We start from the raw sequence: 20425 nt of genomic DNA, 5'->3' as shown, positions 1-20425 counted from the left end.
TTTGCATATGTAAATGCAAGATAGGTGCTGTGATACCTTTATGGATCTGACCCAGGGTACTTCATACTGTCAAGATTTTTAATGGGGACTATGGGTTGGGTCAAAGCCAGAATTTTCTTAGTGACAGGTCACAAAATAAGAAAACAAATTTCCAGTTTTCAATATTCCAGCATATACAGGAGTAATTCTTCTCCCTAATAGAGGTTAAGCACTGAAACAAATGCTTACAGGGTCTGTGGGGTCCCCAACAGCGTAGAGTCGGAAAATTGCAAAACTCAGCTGGAGAATATCCCTTACCAGCCTTTAAAGCTATCTTTTATCTGAGCAGGGTGCTGGACTTGATGGCCTCCAGACGTCCTTTCCACACATACTATTCTATGATACTAAGACATAGACAGTTATATTTGCAGTATGCAGGAGATAGAGGCAGCAAGGTTTATAAACCTGAGCCTAGTGCAAATTATGAGGTAGGTTATAAATTTGGGTTAATAGATTTGCACACACAAAAAGAACAGAACCTGCTTTCATGAGATTAAAGAATGCACACTCTAAGAAGATGAGGACATGTCACTCAGGAATGAAAACCTTCTAAACTACACTGAATGGAACAGAACTGAGATTATAGGAAATGAGTTGACAAAAATTTAAGGGCAGGAATAATACTAAATGTCTGTATTTTTTATAAATGTGTGAGCAGTTCTAGAACATTCTGTGTGCCAGTGCATGGAATTAAAATGCTCTTCATCCAATCTGCTCTCATGACTGCTTAGTGCATGGTGCCATTGGGAAAAAAAATAGCGACAAGTTACAGATGTTGGCGTTTAATTGAACTTGTGTTACTTTTCATAAAGATGGAGATTTTGCAATGCAAGTAGAGTAGAATGTCCCATGCAGGGCATGAAAAGTCCTAGTTCAGCACAGAACAAAAGGAAAATACGAGAGAAATGTATTAGTATTAACTGAAATTTATTCTTTGTGAAGCACCTTATGGAAGGATAGCACAGCATTAAAGTGCTGAGAGTTACCTTTCTTTAGGAGAAGGTTGCATTTTGATTATCTTTGGCAGTTGATAGATCTAATGCCTATTATTATCTTAGATTTAAGATCACAGCAACACTTCCTTGGTTTGCAACATCCCTGATACAAGGAACAGCTGGAGAAATGCCTTGTGTTTTCACCTGAACTCTGTGGTGTTGAGCAGATGGTCTGTCAGTAGACTCTGTTGCCCATCTGTTTGTTTGGAGCCCCTTGAGCCTCATTAGGAGTGAGGTAAGCTGCACAGTGAGGAGGTTCTCAAGCACTGGCTGAAGTCTCAAACCCACTTCTATCACAGCCAGGGTTTCACAGCTTCAGCTCAGTGAGGGATCGTGTTTTAGAAGCGTTGTCCTCTGGTGGATAATACCAAAAGTGAACTACACTTGGCAGATGGCTAAATTCATTCTTCTTTTCATAGGGTAGAGACTAATCTAACTGCTATCAATAATCTGGAAACGGATCTTCATGTATAACCATGCTGTTCCCTCCACATACGCAGCATATGGATTTGTTGTAGTTTAATGGTCTCTGCCACATAAGTTAAGAATCTGAAATCTGAAGAATTAAATAAAGAACTTTAGATAAATAAAAAAATCTGTGATGATCTGTGACTAGATGTCCTGTGGTTTTCTTTCTATGTTTCACCATAATCAGGAGGTGGATATAATCAAGCATACCAGTTATTTTCACACAAGATTGATACCCATAAGTAAATCTGGCAGGCTGAGAAATACAGGCTAGGCCAACAGGGCTAGGTGTTTCTGAGAGACATTCCAGACTTCTCAGCTTTTTCCTGACTCAGTACCATATATCAGGACTACTATTAAAAGCATTCTTTCTAACAGAGCTCTTCTGAATATAGTGCCTTGCTAAGATGTATGAGCTTTTTTGCTGGTTTATGCTACAGCAGCCTTCCTCCTCATTTCCAGAATCCAGTCTGAAAAGTTGACTCTGGTGTATGGACCACAGAGCAGCACATCAGCAGCTTCACAAAGCCAGTGTCTCTTGCAGGTTGGAACTTCTGGACTTACACAGATTTACAGCTATGTCTGACACGGTAACACTGCAAGTCCCTGCTTTCTGCTGGAGCACCCTGACCCTTTTCAAGGATTCATGAAAGGCAAATAAAACCAAAAGATGAAAAAAAAAATCCTTCCTACCTTCCTGTCATTTTAAGCCTCTCCTTTTCTGACTAAAGATGAGAATTTAATGTAATTTAATTTCATTCTTTATTGATTTGGTAGAAGCTGACTTGGTAGTGAAAAACAGGAAGATGCCTTAATGCGTGGTCCCCAGCCTATCAATGTTGACTGTGTGAAATTCTGGTATCATCATGGCAATTTAAAATTTAGAACTGAGGTCAAATGTGAGAGTTAAGATTGGTATTGGCAACCATATGCTACATAATTGGTATCACTTCTATTAAAATTTGAAGTGCATCTAATACCTAAAACAGCCAATAAAGGCCAGGGAGCACTTAAATTGACTGATCACCATGGAATACTTTTCTTCTTCCACCCAATTATCCAGAAAAAAACAAGCAGTAGGTATAAACTATGTTGTATGTTCTCCTGCAACAGATTTTCCTTCTGAGATGTCTGGGTTTTGGGAGTTTTGACAGATCTCTTGCCTTTAAAGTGCTACATCCAAAACTTTCCAGAACAAAAGAAATCAAGATGCACAGATATAAGAAAGGGGAAAGAACCTGTTGTTCTGACAGAACTATTAGAGGCTTAGTTTTTGTGGTTGTTCAGAGGGAAGGTTTGAGGTATGACTACTGTCTGTCTATTGTTGAAACTGGAAAGAGGAAAAGCTGATAACAGAATTTTCCATTTGAATTAGGCTACAGCCTCTGGGAAATAAAGAGCTTTTCTAAGTTTAATGTCATTTTATTTCTGATTTTCCTTTCAGGGAGTTACACAAGGGAAAGAAATATCTCTGCATTAATAAAATGCATCAGGTCTTCCAGATGATTTTAAAACATCGGTCCCAAACTGAAAGAATCTAAAAATAAACCATATCAATTTCATTCCTGGGCATTCATTGCAGAGTCACCTCTATACTTGGTAGTGATAATTGTTAATATTATATGCTTACTAATTGCACTGATACTGATATTTAATGTCCCACCTGGCCTGACAGGGCAGGCACTTCTATGCCATCAACAAGTAACACACAGCTATGGGGTGCTATTCAGGGACTGAACTCCCCCTACCATTTCCAAGACCCATTCAGGTTGGCATGGCAGACCGAGAAGGTTGCAAAAGTGTCATATTGGTTGAACAGCACTGGTTTAAATTACTGTTGTGAAGTCTTTCCCTTCCCCTTGTATTCTGCAATACAAGTAGTCAAATTACACCAGTCTTGCCTCGTTTTTTCAGACAGGATGGAAACACACTGAGTTTTATGCGTGGCTGAGTGAAGTCTCCAAGACCTGTGAATGCAGCACCAGTTCTAGGGTGGCTGGGTACTCTGAGGGAGTAGCTGGAACAAGGCTAAGTGGTTCTTCTTGTGTGCACATGAACAAAGTTCAAGGTTGCTGGTGAGTCATGTTCCCTGCTGCTTGGGTAGACTTGGCACTATGCAATCATACAGAACGAAGAAATCATTCCATGCTGTGTTTCCCTGGGAGTAGCTCAAAGCCTATATCGTTATCTAGCAAGTCACGACTCAGCTCCTTTTCCTCCTGCAATGTGGGGCTCAGTACATAAGGAGCCAGTACTAGGGCTGCCTTTGCACAAACCTGGACTAGCTGGAAGGAGGATACAGGTTTCTCATTGCTCTGTCCTTGTCAGGTCCTTTCCTTCTGCATGCAGCAGAGAGGACTCATCAGTATTGCCTTAATACTTCTTTTCTACAGTATAACTCACAGTGTAAATGGACTTAGAGACTGCCCTTGCATTTCTCTGTGGAGTCCAACATCCAGTGTGCAAGGCTCTTACAGAAGGAGGCTCCATAATACGTGTTGGGTCACCCAGGTAAGCTGATGTAATTCCACATGAATTCTAAATTACAGACAATTTATCATCATGGCTATGAAACCATGAATGGTGCACAAGGATCTATAGTCAGAGCACTAGGGGCCTGTTAACAGATGGTAATTAGTTCTATTTTAAGGATGGCTAGGCAAGTCAGCTCTTTTTGTGACAAGAAAAAAAATAAGGACAAGGTCATCTTCTGAGGCATGATACCCAAGCAGCTGTTTTCACTTTGTGATCAGCTATAACCCAGGGAAGACATGCTCCTGTTATCTGGAAGCAGTACACAGAAATGTAAATGTGACTGAAGGTTTTTATTGATTTTCAAGTGAAGAGAGATATTCATGTGCCAGATTACTTTAGAACGCCTCGCATCACAAGGCACAGCTTGTTGTAGAAATAGCAACAGAAGTTATAGAAGCCAGCACTGAAAATATCAAAGTTGAATGCAAGTGAAGAGGAAGAGTTTGTTGCAGATCACTGCATAAAGAGTTATGAAGATACAAAGCCAGAGAAGTGTGAACTTTCCATTGTGATTTTCTTATTGGTTTTTACTATCATTGCTGCTGCATAAGTGCCTGCCTTGCTGAACAGGCAAGGAAATGGAAATGAATGGAAAGGAAACAAAAAGGACTGGGTACTTTCAAGCTACTTTACATCACCCCGGCAAGTGCATGAAAAGCAGTTGAGGAAAGGTCAGGGGGAGTTAGAGCCTCCATGATCAATGCTCACAGTACCTTTCCTGTAGGAAAAGTAGCTGTATCACTGACTGGCCTCTTCCCCTCCCCAGCATCATCTCGACTGACTCTCCAGTGACAAAGAACAAGAACCAGAAAGTGCTAATCAGCTTTAAAACCAGTTATTTTTAGGCCTTTTCTCAGTATCAGGCAGTAAGCTGAACTTCATATGAAAAAGTAGAGCTCCGCTATTTTTAGAGGCTAATTATTAACAAAAATAACCAGAGTATTCTATCTGTACAAATTATTTTCTTAAATTAGCAGAAAATTTAATGGAAGCTCTCCTCTGCTTCGCAAATTTCTAACGCGCTGATCTCTGAAAGTCACTTTGCAGCTGATATATCAGTCTTCTCTTCCCCTCTCACTGAGTTTCAGCTGTTTCACAACAGCTCTATAGGAAGTTCTTTAGGAAGACATTATATTCTGTAGGCTTTGCTGAGCCTTAGTACAGAGGAAAAATATCCAATTGACCACCTACTCCATGTCGTAGCCAAGCTTTTGATCCACACTTAGCATCATCTCAAAAGTACCTCAGATCTACAGGAGGTCTCTGCCTAAGGAGTGTCCAGGTTTCTTACTTACCCTCTGCAGGCTAAGTGAGGACAGAAAGAAGAACAAGACTGAGAAATGGCAGTTCCTGAGCTGAAGTGCCAAAGAAAATCAGCACAGTGACTTACAGTTCAGTGCTGCTTCAGAACTACCAGCAAACAGGCACCAACACTGAATAGAAGTCCCACGTTTGGCACTTTCATTTGTCAATCGGCAAAAACCCAACATTCCCCTGCACAGAGCAATGACACCCTGCCACTTCCTTTGGAGCTGGAGCTCACTGGATATGATATATGTTATAATATGTTATAGCACAGACTTTCTCTTCATCACCTGGCAGATTTTTTGCCCTCTGTGTTGGTGTTAAGTCCATCTCACTGTGTGACCTTGAAGGAATCAGCCATTTCTTAGTGTGGATTATCAGAATTTTGCATCCTTTTGTGACAGGTGAAACCCCTAGAGGTGGAATGTGACTCTGAATCAACACTTATGATGGAAGATGGCTCACTGAAGATGGGCAAGGATGAAGTGCCTGTGAAACTCAGCACATAATGCAGCTGCTCACAGCTGTTGCAAAGAAGCTGATTTTGAGTGAATCAGCTGGTAGTTTAAATGTTTCTCCCTGAGTTCATTGAAAGAACAGGAACACCTCCCTGAGTCAGCCAGACTTGCATGGGGGACTGAGATTACGTGAACCGACAGAAAGCGTAAAAGTTGAAAAACTAACAGAATAATTTCAGTGAGAGCAGTGGGGTTGAGCTGCCTTCAACTCACATTATTATCCTGCCCAATAACTGGGGATACCCAGTGTTATGACTGTGAACATATTACAAACACACATTTGTATTATGATCTAACTGCAATTGCAGTTCTTATATTTTTCTAAGTTAAACTTTTGTTTATGTTCTATTTTCAGTGTATTCTGTATCCCTCAGCTAAATCAGAAATCCCATCTAATGTCAACTGTCTTCAAAAGACACATTAATAAGACATTTAACGTTACATCTTCCATGCAGGAATTTCTAGAAGAAACTGATCAAAAGCATACTGAACTCTGATGCCTGTTGGCAATTACTATTTCCGTTTATAGTCATTAGAACACAACTCCTGTGATGACATTCAAAGCTTTATCTTTTTTTTATCAGATGTGAAGGGTCCAACTGTAGTTAAATCACTGGGGAGAAAACTGGCAGAAAGCCATTTTAGCTTGCGCTCAGGATCCCCACCTGCTAAAACTAAGTCAGTAGCTTTTCTGGCCTCACAAACATGGTTAAGTCTATGGAAGGAGGAAAATTCTGACTCTGTTCTCTCTCAGGTACCTGAAGTTCAGGAAGACACTTCCCCGCGAAATTTACGATGAAGAGTGCATCTTCTCCCTCCAGGAGTGAGACTGTATGAATTTTATACTGACTGGTTTCAGGTTAGTTAAAATATTACAAACAACCTACCCTGAGCCACCTCCATTGCTATTCACCAAGAGGCTGTCTCCATCCTGGCTTTTGCCGCTGTAACTTGCCTTCCCTTTCTTGTTGCTGCCATTTTCATAAAGGATTGGCAGCACTTCCCCTTTGTGTCTCAGCACTTCTCTTGATGCTGATTCATAAGGCAGCATATGTTATTTTGAGATGAGAGTGGGTACGCGCTTGGCTAAGACAGCATGGAAATCCCTGCCCGACTTACGGACACAAAGCACAATGCTTTGTCCACAAAACACAGCCTGTGACTGTCCTGACAGCTGTCAGTGCCTCTTTTGCAACAAGCAAATGCTGCTTGCACTGCACGGTGTCAGCTGGAGCTGAATCCTTCCTGCACGTCTCAGGCATGCAAGGACAGTCTGCATCCTGCTCCCCCATTTCTGTAGTGGCCACATGCCCTTTTGTGCTTTTCTCTTGACATCCTTCCTGGCTTCTGATTGTTTCTTGTAGTGTGAAAAGATCTGGCTCTGCTAAGAGCATCCACAGGAGCAGCTGGGTAGCAAGACGTCCTTGTCATGCATGAGTGGTTCATCCTTCCCTTTACTTAGGCAGTAATAGAGAAGCAATACAGATGATTGGTGTAGAATCACTACAGACTGAAGAAGTCGCTCCACTTTGGAAAGCTGTAGAGCAAAAAGGAAATTACTAGCGACAACAAGAGCAGAAAATGTAACTGACAGTAGAAAGATCTCTGTAACTGGGCTTCTGTTCAAATTAGTCTTACACTGATGCTGTGTAAATAGGTTAATCAGTGTGAAGACTGATGTTTTCTGATCAAAGTGCTTCTGAGCTGTGAATTTCACTGATTCATGCTACTTTTCTTAACCTGAAAAGCTCAGAGAGTGAATCTCAGCCTTAGAAATGTTTTTACTATTCACAGTTGTGAAGAAACCTTGAAAAGACTGAGTAAAAGTTTCTGGGTACAGAAAGGCCTATAAAAGTAACGCATTGACGCAGATTCAGTGTCTTTTTTTAGCCAGTCTTACCACCTTTCCATATAAAAGGTTGGCATTATTGTTCTTTAGCTACAGTATGGGCACAGCATGATGTACAGCAATGCAAAATTCTTTGTTGCACCAACCCTATCCGTGTTCCGATGGCAGAACAGACCTCCAGTTTTTCTTGCCTTCTGATGTGCTGTTGTACTGCCCTAAAAACCCCTAAAATTAAAAAAAAAAAAAAAAAGGCAAAAAAAAGAAGCTGTGAATTTCTTAAGATAACTTGGAGTTAAAGAGTAAGACTGAATGTTTCACTTGCTGGCTATTTGAACATTAACATGATCTCAGAAACTGGAAGAAAAAGAACAGAGCAATAACAGAAGTAAAAATAGTGTTTCAATTCAAGGTGATTCATGGTTTTATTGACATGGAGTGCCTTTTTTTTTTTTTTTTTTTAAAAAAATTCAGAAACTGGAAGAAAAAGAACAGAGCAATAACAGAAGTAAAAATAGTGTTTCAATTCAAGGTGATTCATGGTTTTATTGACATGGAGTGCCTTTTTTTTTTTTTCTTTTTAGAACATATCAAGCTTCATGGGAGCCTGTTTCTTTAAATATTTCTTCTGTTCGTGGAATGACTGGCAGCTGAGTGGGACAGAGGAAGAGAAGAAGCATCAGCTCTCACAAGAAGCATCAGCTCTCACTTCTGAACTGGCTGCACATTCAGAATTAATGGGGAGGGAGGGCTTTCTGACAAGGAGAAGATTTTGAAAATGTGAAAAACGCAGACAAAAAATAGGATTTTTCATAGACATATAAATCAGGGGAGTACGCCCTAAGTACTGTCATACAAATCAAAAGCCACTGTGTTTGGTCTGTTAATATAACTGAAGTTTGGCCGCCAAACCACCCTAGGCTCTGTCTAGGATCAATAGAAAGAAAAAGGTTTCTTTAAAGTATGGTTTATGAATGGCAGAGCTGCCATTCAGAGGGGTTTGTCTCTGCTGCTTAGACAGGACAAGCAGGCCAGCAGCTCAGATACCTTATTAAAGCATTTGAATTTACGCGAGCAGATTCCAGATCCTAGTTGATCCATTCAAAGTAACATAATAACAGCAGGAAATAATAAAGATTTGTTGATTCAATGATGGAGAATATTAGGACTCTATCCAATGAGTTGTGTGTATTTCTTAAAATACCATGGAAAACAAATTACTGTCATCAAAAAGATCCCCCAAAAAAGGGCTTGTAAAAATGTTTGGGATAGTTTTTTGTTTTGGTTTGGGGTTTTTTGTTTTTGTGGTTTTTTGGTTTTGTGGTTTTTTGTTTTGAGCCACTGAATCCCTGGAGGTAAAATCATCCAGCACCACATAAAAAAAAGTGCTTATTTTTCTCCATTTACTGACAACACAGTAATTTTCTGCAGAACTCTGAAGCGTGTTGCGAGTCAGAGGAATGCAATGTTCTGCCACCAGCAGCAAGACACCCAAACTGTATCCCTCAAACAATAATGTTTCTTTTGAAGACCATAGTGTGGAGAAAGATCTAAATGGTTAAAAGATGAAGGAAGAACAATGGAAACTGACAACAGCATCTCCCCTAACTCCTTAAGAAATCCCAAATAAATAATACTATCTTTATTTAACCTAGGATTTCTCACTAAAACCAGATGATTAAGAAGGATTTTGATTTTAAATTGATTCCAGAGACAGCAAAGTCATATCCAGCAGTCAGAAAACTAATGCAAAGTAAAAAAAGCTAAATATAGAATCGTTGCCTAGAACATTACGTTAATTGACTTGACTTCCTTTGTTCTGTACAGTCTGTACAATCCAGTGACTTTAATAAATCATTGGTCCTTTTCCATTTTATTGAGACCTCAGTTCATCAGGGGTAAAAAACACCATAGTGAATAGAAATGTGAACATACTCAGCATTTCACAGGATTGAATATTTCACATAAAACAGAGACTGTGTTCCTTTGTTATAGATTCATAAATTTACCAGATTTTAAAATATCAGCAAAGGAAAGAAGACAACTGTGATGTGTGAAATAGCCATATAAAACACTTAGATTTCCAACTTTATTTATATGTTGTGTTTGATTTCACAGAATCTCAGAACAGCTGAGGTTGGAAGGGACCTCTGGAGGTCATCTGGTCCAACCCCTACGTTCAAGCAGTGCCACCTCAGGCCAGTTGCATACGTGTGTCCAGATGGCTTTTGATTATCTCCATGGAGAGAGACTCCACAATCACCTGGGCAATCTGTGCCAGTGCTCAGTCATCCTTGCAGTAAAACAATATTTCCTGGCTTTCAGATGGAACCTCCTGCATTTCAGTTTGTGCCCAATGCCTCTGATCCTGTCATGGGGCACCACTGAACTGAGCCTGGGTCCATTGGAGAATCACAGGATGGCTTGGGTTACAAGGACCTTAAATCATCTTGTCCAGCCCACTCTGCCATGGGCAGCAACACCTTCCACTACACCAGGTTGCTCAGAGTCCCATCCATGCACGTGCATAATCACCAGCACACTTCAAGCTGGAATAGCCAATGACTTGGGAGGCCTGGGGTCCAGGTAGGGCTGCCTGGGCAGAGGGTCTGTGCTGCTACACACGAGGGGACTTGAGAATGTGAAGCACATCAGGGACAAGTGTGCGAATGCTGCATATTTGCAACAAGCACCAAACTGGACCAGCTGGCAAGTGGGGGACCTGTGGCAAGTGGGGCAGGCAAGGGAACCCAGGATCCAGGTGAGGACCTCTATGAGCTATGAGATGTGTAGGTGTTAGGGAACTTAAGAAAACAAGACCAATTATATTTAATTGCTGAATCAAAGGTGTGAATGCTTGGATGTGATCTGAACTGAAACAGACAAATATTTTAAAATGCTCCCTTTCTGCACTGAGAGCTTGTATTCCTAACAGCTCACCAAGCTAGTTGAATTTAAACTTACTTCAGCTTGGCTGGTGCTATATCTAAAATATGAGGTTGGTTTTGAAATCGAAATGGAAGAATGCATCTTCCTGTGATTCTCCACAACTAAACTGAATTTTTTTACAACACCCATACAGAGGAACACAGTCAATACAAAGGATGTAAAGAAATACAAAGCTAGGACTTTTCTATGAAACTGCCATTTTAAACAGACAGTTTCTCTATCAACACATAAATGTATATGTATACATACATATACACACAAACACTTGATGTGGTGTAAGACTTTAACCAGGATTTTATCATTTTACAGTGTGTGAGCCCACATGGGCATAGCTGTGTCTTCTCTGACACAGTTTTAGTAAGACTAACATGGGTGCACAAAGAAATGAAAGTCATGGCACAATATCCAGTTTGAATTTTATGTAAATATAAACCACTGCATGTATATGTATGCACACACATATCTGGTAAAGAATTTTGTAAGCAAGCATATTACAAATGATCACAATATCAAGGCAGTTATTGAATTATTAAATAGCATAGTCCTGCTCAGAATTAGGGTTGCGTATCACATTTGCATTTTAGATCTAAGATGGGGAGTAGAGTAACTTTCTTGATCTGGAATAGTGTCAAAGAAGAAACTGTTGCATGACTGAATATCTTACAGTAATTCATTAATTATCAGACTCTGGAACTGCACTGGGTATCCATGTTTTTTTTAATGGCGGTGGTATTTTATAACCATGTTGAAGCAGCTAATTTAAATTTAGATCTGAAGTTTCAAACACCCATATAAAGGACAGCTTCTCATAAGTCTTCCTCCTGGTTTCATCTGGGACAGAGTTCATTTTCTTAGTAGCTGGCACAGCGCTGTGTTTTGGATTTAGTATGAGAACAGTGTTGTTGACACACTGATGTTTTGGTTGTTGCTGAGCAGTGCTTGCTCTAAGCCAAGGACTTTTCAGTGTCTCGTGCTCTGTCAGTGAGCAGGTGCACAAGAAGCTGGGAGGAAACATGGCTGGGACAGCTGACCCCAGCTGGCTGAAGGGATATTTCACTGAACATCATGCTCAGTGTATAAACTGGGGTGAGATGGCTGGGAGCTGCTGACTGCTGCTCAGGGATGGGCTGGGCATCAGTCCACGGTGAGAAACTATATTGTGCATCACTTTTTTGTCTCTCCCTCTCCATTTTATTAAAATTATTATTATTACTACTACTACTAGTAGTAATATTAATAGCACTGTTGTTATGATTATATTCTACATTCTTTCAATTATTAAACTCTTCTTACCTCATGAGTTTTACTTTTTCTCCTGATTCTTCTCCCCATCTCCCTGGGGAAGAAAGGGAGTGAAGGAGCAGCTGAGTGGTACTCACTCGCCAACTGGGGTTAAACCATGACAGGCTGCTTAGTAATGCACAAAGAAATACTAATCTTTCTGCAGACTACAAAGGCAATCATGTGTGTTTCTAAGACTAGTCCCCATTTATAGCAAGGACAACATGTATGTTCTTAACCACCCTAATTTAAATTTAGCCTAATGAACTACACTTGCTCACATTTGACCATTAAATGTTATTTGGTGTTAGTTTACCTAGTGTGAGAAATTTCATTGGAAAAGACTGAGATTAACAACCTGTCAGTTCCAGGCTTGGTAATATATTCTTTCCCAGGAAGGCTGTGGATGGCACAATTGACTTCAATGTGTTTTCAGCAGTCATTTAAGAAAATGGATGCGCATCTAACATTCAGAACACAGGTAATATCTCTAGTTTCAGCAGAATTACTCTTGCTTCATATTATACAAGGTAGGTGACGAATGTTTTTAAATACCCTGCTGGTATGGACATGATTCTACAAGACATAATCATGCTGAGTGCTACTGACACACATGAGCACACCAGTGTGTTCAGCATTTCTTGCATTATTAATCAAACATTTACTGGAATGTTCAAAGATCTTCAGTGATTTATGCTAACTATAGTGGGTTCTGAACCACACCTGTTAAAAAGGTATCTCCATAGTGTATTTCAAAAGCAGAAATTGATAGTCGTGCTGATATAAATCAGGCTTGTGTTATGATCAAATAAGCTTTTGGTATCTTACACCCATCTTTTAAACACAGTTAAGAAAGGGATACGAAAAGTATGCTCCTAACATTTTTATAGTATCACGAAACAGAATGAAAACTCTATTCTTGAGAAAAACCACCGGTGATTCATCATTTTAAATACAATTTTATATATAGATGTGAGCTGGTTTGAAATCTATAGAAATCAAAAATAATTCTGCTGAAACTGATGGATTTACATGAGGGTAAACCCTTCTTGAGCTCAGAATGCTTTTGTCTTCTAGTAGGCATGGTTAGAATACTCAGTTTTACCAGGTGGAGATAGGTCTTGCAAGCATAAATGCTTTTTCCTTCCCTTTTACAAAGCAACAAAGACATAATTTATGAGCACTAAGGAGCATTATTGGTTGAGAAAGGAACAGACCTAAAAAGATAGGAAGATGGCACAGATTTTTTTCTACAATAAAATAGTGGTATTGAGGCTATGAGAATAGTTCCACATTTTCATGAAAATCTCACAGTAATAAGGTGCAAGCACCTTCTTTACTTAAAAATCCTTATCTACCTTTGCCTCCCATTGAGTTTATCTGATTAAAAAAATTCTCTTAGAAAAGCAGGACAGAAATTGAATGTCAAATACGGAGAAAACAAATATAAACCCATTGCCCTAGTTTTACGTGTTTTAGGCTAACCTTCATTAAACAGTATACACACTGTCACGGTGCTGGGATTATTATTCATTAAAGTATGTTTGAAAAATCTAAGAAGTGTGAGATGGAGTTTGGCACTGGAGGCTTGAATTAATCTCTTGGTACTGAAAAAGAAATTCAGATAGGTAGCAGGACACATGCTTTGAACAGCCTTGGAAATTGCAATCAGCTTTCAGATTTAATAGAATATAAGATTCAGCAATTTAGATATTAATAGAAGGGCAATGTAGTTGAAACAGCAAGCTAGGAAAATGATCTTCTCAGTAATATGTCAAGTTCAGTGATGACAGTGTGCTTGTGAGGTGAGATGAGGTGAGCTGGAGCTGAGCTGCTGCACAGAATCCTGACATGGAGATGAGTGAGGACTATCGGACGTTGTCCTGGTTCTTCTCATTGGAGTGGAGATTGGGGAGGGTTTGAGGTGTGTGTGCAAAGGTATAAGAGTTGGCGAAAAGTTTCCACTGTCAGAGTCTCTCTCACTGCATTGTAAATCCCTTATTTGTGAGATTAACAATTGACTAACCATTTGTGAGACAATGCTGGTAAAGGCAAATTTTAATGGAGAATTCCAAGGAAGCTTTAAAATACATACCTCGATAACTAATTAAAAAGAGTCTTGTTTTTTCCTTTGTTATGTTCTTTCTTTGTTCATGAGTGGTGGGGGTGAATCACAGGCCTAGAACTACATACTGTCTCTTCTCATTTCATAACTGACTAATCTGTCAAAAAGCAGTGAATGCTGGGCTTATTCTCTTTGACAGAGAAATTGAGATTTGCATTAGACCTCGCCAGCTGTTGCAAACGCCCCTATTACTTCCTTATTGACAGGCTGTAAAAGGGTAAATTGATTCACTTCTCTAAAGGCCTCCTGCTACCTCTGCCTACAGCTCCTTGATTCCTGACATTTGTTAAAACTGACAATGGAACAATGATCTTCAAGTACATAGGCACCAAAAGGGAGGCTAAGGAAAATGTGGGCCTGTGGCTAAATGGAGCAGGGGCCCTGGTGACAATGGATGTGGAAAAGGCCAAGGTACTCAGTGCTTTCTTCACCTTGGCCTTTACTGATAAGAACAGTCTTCAAGGAGTCACAGAATGATTCTGTGACTTTCTGATAAGGAGTTTAAGCAAGTATTTCTACTCTTCCTGTGTTTCTCTGTATTTTGACTGCATTCCCCATCTCTTCCCTCCCTCCCTCCCTCCCTCCCTTCCCCTCCTTCTCCTTTCTCCCTCCCTTCTTTGCTTCCCTTTTCACCCTCCCTTCTTTCTTCCCTCCCTGTCCACCTGCCCACCCACTTTCCTGACTGCCTTTTGTCCCTCTTGCCTTTTCTTTTCCAACTCGACAAAATAATTTCGTTATATAGTTTGACCTCCAGTAAATTTGCAAACCATTCTGTTACATGGCTAAATATAGTCCTATATAAATATAATATTTTCCAGAACAGGGCTTTTACGTGAGGGTAACTTTACATTTGTCACTTCTAATCCAAAGAATCTAAGAGATCAGCAAACTTACACAGAGCCAAAAAGGATTCAGCTGAAATTTCAGTCGGCAATACACTTTCTTGCACACTAAAATACGTTCCCTTTCTTTGTCTTCTCTGCCCAATAACTGTTTTGTATCTCAGTTTTGCTATTTTGCATCCTTGGTCTGCTTCACGCTTGCAGAGGGTCTACTGGCTTTTACCAAAACCAACGAAACTGAAAGGGTAATGCTGGCCCTTACCTTTTTTTAAGGCTCAACAATAGGCAAGCATCCCTACCAACTGCTGAACATCCCCTGCTCCCAGTAAATTTAGCTACTCCTAATTAGGTTTAAAACCCTTTGCCTCCTAAGGAGACAACTATGCTGAGATGTGGTTAATTCTTTCTCATTTTATTTCCTCCTGAAACAGCTGTTCCAGATGTACACTTAGGCAAGATGCAGACTGTGGGTAAGAAGCAGTGCTGCTTTTTGGATTAGACCTGTCTTTCTAGGGAAAATATGAAACTACTGACCCAAAATACTGAAGTAAAACATGCCAGATACACAGCTGGGCTCAGTCACAAGGGATTTCTGCCGAATACACTTCACTGACATTACTTGGCCACGTGCATTAATCAGTTAGTCTTCTGCTAAGTTCTTTCAGTTAGGAAAATATTCTTCCTTGCCATTCTCATAACAATTTCTGCCCAGCCTTTAGTTAAAAAGAGGTAAGGAAGATACCATATAATACAGTGGTCATGGGCCTGAGATGACCTGTTAGAAGAGATTACTGTGTGCTGAACTTGATTTGTGAAAGAGGAGACTAAGGGAGAATCTAATAGTAGTCTCGAAGTACTTGAAAGATAGTTACAAAGAATATGGAAGTGAACTCTTCTAAACAGCAGCAGATGAGATAATGAGATGAAAAGGTCACAAGCTGCAAATGTTATGGTTCAGACAGGACAATAAGAAAAACTTGTCCACTGAGAGGTCTGTGCAGCACTCGAAGAGGTAACCTAGAGAGGCAGTGGAATCTCTGTGCTTGGAAATTTTCAAGACTTGTCCAGAGACAGCAATGGCCAACATGATCTAATGCTGGTGACTGTTCTACAGGAGGTGTGAGGTTGCATGAGACAGTCTGTAGAAGTTTGTTCTAATGAACATGTCTGTGTTTCTGCCGCACCACTGTTATCCCTATTTATATACGACTCAGAGGTGTTACTCCTGATATATCCTAATGTAAATCATATTAGAGCAAAATAAAAAAGTACATATCCTGTACTTCAGACAGGTCAATGTCTAACATAGGGCACAATCCTGAGATATATGGTCCTTGAACAGAAGTAGTTCAGAATGAGTTACAGGAAGGGTAAATTACTTCTGTGTGTGACTAAGGAAAAGAATATCAGTACCTGGTCTTTATCCCAAGCTGGGGTCAGATTTCACAATGGATTGATGAATGGCACAAGGATGCAGCTAGAAACTGAAACAGACAGTAACATCTCCTCTCTTCCTATCTAAATGAGAAATTAAGGTCCAAAGCAGACATAAGTTTGAACTGGTAGATTGTTGTTGGAAGGCCCTGGCTTGGTCCCCTATTACTCTGGGCTCTGAGACCAGGTCTGAGCTTTCCTGGTCCTATTGGAAGTAATGAAACATAAGCTGTCTGGCCAAAAAAGGACAAGAAGGACAGGAGAACTGTGAGGCCACATCTGACCCCAAGTGTGCTTTGCGGCCACTGAGGGAACACTTCAACACTACTCCTTGGAGACCACGACATACTGCTGCTTCCCAGCCGGTAGATGTTTACTTTTATCATCCTGATACAAGAGAGGGAAGTGCTACTTTTTCTTTTAAAAAGGGGACAGGGAAGGAACTGTGACAGAATGCCTCAGATATACTTGGTACCTTGGGACAGGACAAGGAGAGCACTAGGAACCGAAGTGTGCGGTCTAGACCAAACAGAATGCTGAATGGGAAGCTTGCCAACTGCACTATGGTGAAGAGCTTGGCACCAGGAAAAGCTGAGGAGGACAGTGGTATAAAACAATGTCTTAGAAAATACCCACCTCCATGCACCTCTTCTGAGGTGGGCTCCCCCTCCTCAAAAAAAAAGAAAATCTTAAGAGCTTAAGCAACTCCTTTTCTGTGAGCAATAGCTAGAAAAAGTGGTAATGCCTCTTCTTAAATAAGAATTCACTCAGTGAGGAAAGGACCCAGGTATAGTCCTCAATACACACAGACTTCCAAGAGCATGTACAGCAGGACAGGATATTTTAAATGATGAGAATAATGTTCTCTTCTTCACCTTCTTTATTGTTTCTCTGTCAAAAATTTCAGCTAAACAATTTGTTCTCACCTTAATATCCTTTCAAATGTTTTATTACTAAAATATTCTATTAATTTTGGAAGGCAAAAACATTGAGATTTTATTTATGATCACCTAGCATTTCACACTCAAAATGCAAAGGGAAATTATCTTTAATTTCTGCACTTAACAGAATTTTCAGAAAAGCGAACTTGGCAGTGAGTGCTTCTGAAAATGAGTCTGCCTTATTTGCAGTTCTGGTCTTTAAATCTCTGAATTGTTGATGCAATAAAATGAAGATAAATAGATTTTCTATTCCAGATTTTTAAAGTGAGTTTCCACTTTTATAATTATGTAGATAATGGAAAAGACAGCATTTTATATGCCTTTTGAAATTTTGGGATTTTTTATTTTTCAGAACTGGGACCTAACAAAACCTAGCTTGTAAGAAATATGTAAAGCTATCATCCTTTACCTTATGGTACCTCTTAAATCATAGAATCATAGAATCAATCATAGAATCATAGAGTCATAGAATCACAGAATATTCTGAGTTGGAAGGGACCCACCACGACAATTGAGTCCAACTCCTGGCCCTGCACAGGACACCCCAAGGGTCACACCCGGTGCCTGAGAGAGTTGTCCGAACACATCTTGAACTCTGTCAGGCTTGGTGCTGTGACCACTTCTCCGGGGAGCTGTTGCAGTGCCTGACCACCCTTTGGGTAGAAAACTTCTCCTGATACCCAGCCTAAGCCTTTCCTGACTCAGCTTCATGCCGTTCCTTCAAGTCCTGGCACTGGTCACGAGAGTGAAGAGATTGGTACCTGCTCCTTTGCAAGTTTAATCTCAGCTTAGAAGTGAAATAGTAAGAATGAAGTAGTGCCCATCCTCTTGCAGTCACCATGAAGTGACTCAGCTCCTGAAGACCCTGAAAGAAATATCGTGCCAAGAGGCTTCATGGAGCCAGTCAGTACCTGTTCAAGGACACAGGAAAGAGACAGATAGGCTGTGATTAATCAACAATTGCTCCATTCTGGCATGGGGAAGACACCCTTGTGCTCGTCAACTCAGCCACTTACTGGGTAATCTCCTCTTTGCTTCCTTGAGATGAGTGCTTCTCATTTGTTATTTAGAGGTCACTCATAAAGAAAAAATAAAAATATGGAAAAGACCCATTTAATCCAAAAGTTCTAGATTAAAATAGACATGGAATTAAAGCTAGTGAGCAGGGCAGCAGGTAACAGGGTTCTCTGTGGAATCAGAGGTAGGAGCAACAAGTTCCATCATTCAGCCCCTTCAGCTGTTCATTACCTCACCTGTCAAGGGACTGAACTTTGTTGCAAACTCAGAAAGGCTGAGGCAAAATCTTATGAAAAGAATAGGTTCAATGCTTTTTTACCTTTAAGTATTTCTCTGCTCTGCCTTTACCAGTAAGGGCACAAGCCTTCATCTTTCACAATCAGGCTGAGGATGGAGCTCTGGAAGGCATGTGAATCAGTCTTGCTAAGCTCACTTTTTGCATGGATGTAGAACAATTACAAAATCTATCATCTACAGAATTTCTTGCTCTCGTAAGATTTTGGTGCTTTTCACAAACTGAGGTTGGAAAAAGGTGTCATTGAAGACTGATCACTAGCATGGAAGTTCTCTTTTAGCATTGGCACAATGACACAATATGATTTGGCCCATGATGTCACCAATATGAACCATACCCGTTCTAAAAATCCCAGTCTTCTTGACACTAATATGTTACTCACTAAAACAACCCTATGCTGGCAGAGGATGAACCATGCTAAGATTACCTTTATCTTGAAACTCTGCTCTGAGTGATTGCTGTTACTCTTTACTTAGGCGTAAATGTTTCTTCATCCTATCTCTATTATTAATGCCAACTAAAACCCATTTCTTCAATGGGGCCAAAATATCATGGTCAATACCTTGAACTTCTAGTATTAAATTTGAGAAAGGAATGGAATGCATTTAGCTATATCTTCAGCTGAGCTAAATTAATGTTCTGCACAGCTGAAGTTGTAGAAGATGGCTCAGAGCCATATTTCTGCTCCCCCACTTCTGAATTGGCTAGAAACCAAAAAAAACCCCTATGACTACGTTAGAACTACCTTTTACTAGTCTAATAGCATGGGCTGTTTAGTTCTAGTAGGAGCACTGTAAAGGATCGAAATGTGTTGGAGGTGGAATATTCCCTGCTTTAACTCATAGTTACCTCTGTAGCCCTTGGGAATTTGGCTACACCCACAGCATAAAGATTCTTCACTGACATCATGGGTCAACTTCCTGACTGCCTTGTCAGCAGTGCAAAACCTCTGGATCATGAGCCAGTGGTCTGATCTCTGTATCTCACCTGCACTGCTTGCACCCACCCACAACTTCTCCCGTTCAAAGTTATGTGACACAGGCATGTGGCACACCACTCAGTAAAGGTTGAAAGTTGTGTTACAAACTGCCTCCTCAGCTGGCTCTGGGACACCAGGCCAGACCTCTCGTGACTTCTGTTAGTCTAAGACGCACACCATACAGCAGTGCCATTTCTCTCTTGGGTAAACATCACCCACTCATTAATGTTCATTCTTATATGCTGTTCTAAGCAATTTAATAACACCAAATTAAGAAATTTCTACGACACCTTTCACTAATAAACCACAGAATTCAACAGAATGGATGGAAAAGCTTAAGACGGATTAAATTCTATCTGCAAGATCACCCAGCGCAATAACCAGGAGCAAAACTTAGGTCTACTGAATAAATTCAGTCCAATTTTCTCTGTTACACACACTCCTGCTCTGCTTCTGTTAATTTGTGCTTTGGTAACTTATTAAGGAGAAAGCCCTCTTCCTACTCATGAATCACAAATAGAAGCTCATGGTTTCAATAGATTTTATAATATCTTTTTCCCCCCCTCAGTAGTGGTATGACTGGATTTCATGCAGATAGGACATTGTTATCTCCCCGCTTCTGAGAACAGAATAGTCAGTTACTTTTGCTGACCTGGATCACACAATCCTCAATCAGTCATACTCATCTGTTTAGGGCAGCACATCTATTAAGCATGTTACCCCAAATCTAACTAAAGCCCAAGGTTTGAATAATAGGACATTCAGGGAGGACTCTATTTTGCTACCATAAATAAATTAACGGATCTCTCAATTCTTAGCAATTAGACAGGCATCTTTTCTTTTTACAGACACTGTG

General features: G+C 40.2%; 1 protein-coding gene across 1 annotated transcript in view; it reads right to left on the bottom strand.

Moving 5' to 3' along the window:
- The window catches only part of PRMT8 (protein arginine methyltransferase 8), a 58852-nt gene that overhangs the window by 33032 nt on the left and 5395 nt on the right, over positions 1-20425 (bottom strand). The window lies entirely within an intron of this gene.

Source organism: Corvus brachyrhynchos, unplaced genomic scaffold, assembly GCF_000691975.1.
Source record: "Corvus brachyrhynchos isolate BGI_N302 unplaced genomic scaffold, ASM69197v1 scaffold44, whole genome shotgun sequence".
In the NCBI taxonomy this organism is placed as follows: Eukaryota; Metazoa; Chordata; class Aves; order Passeriformes; family Corvidae; genus Corvus; species Corvus brachyrhynchos.
This window is presented reverse-complemented; position numbering and strand designations above follow the sequence as displayed.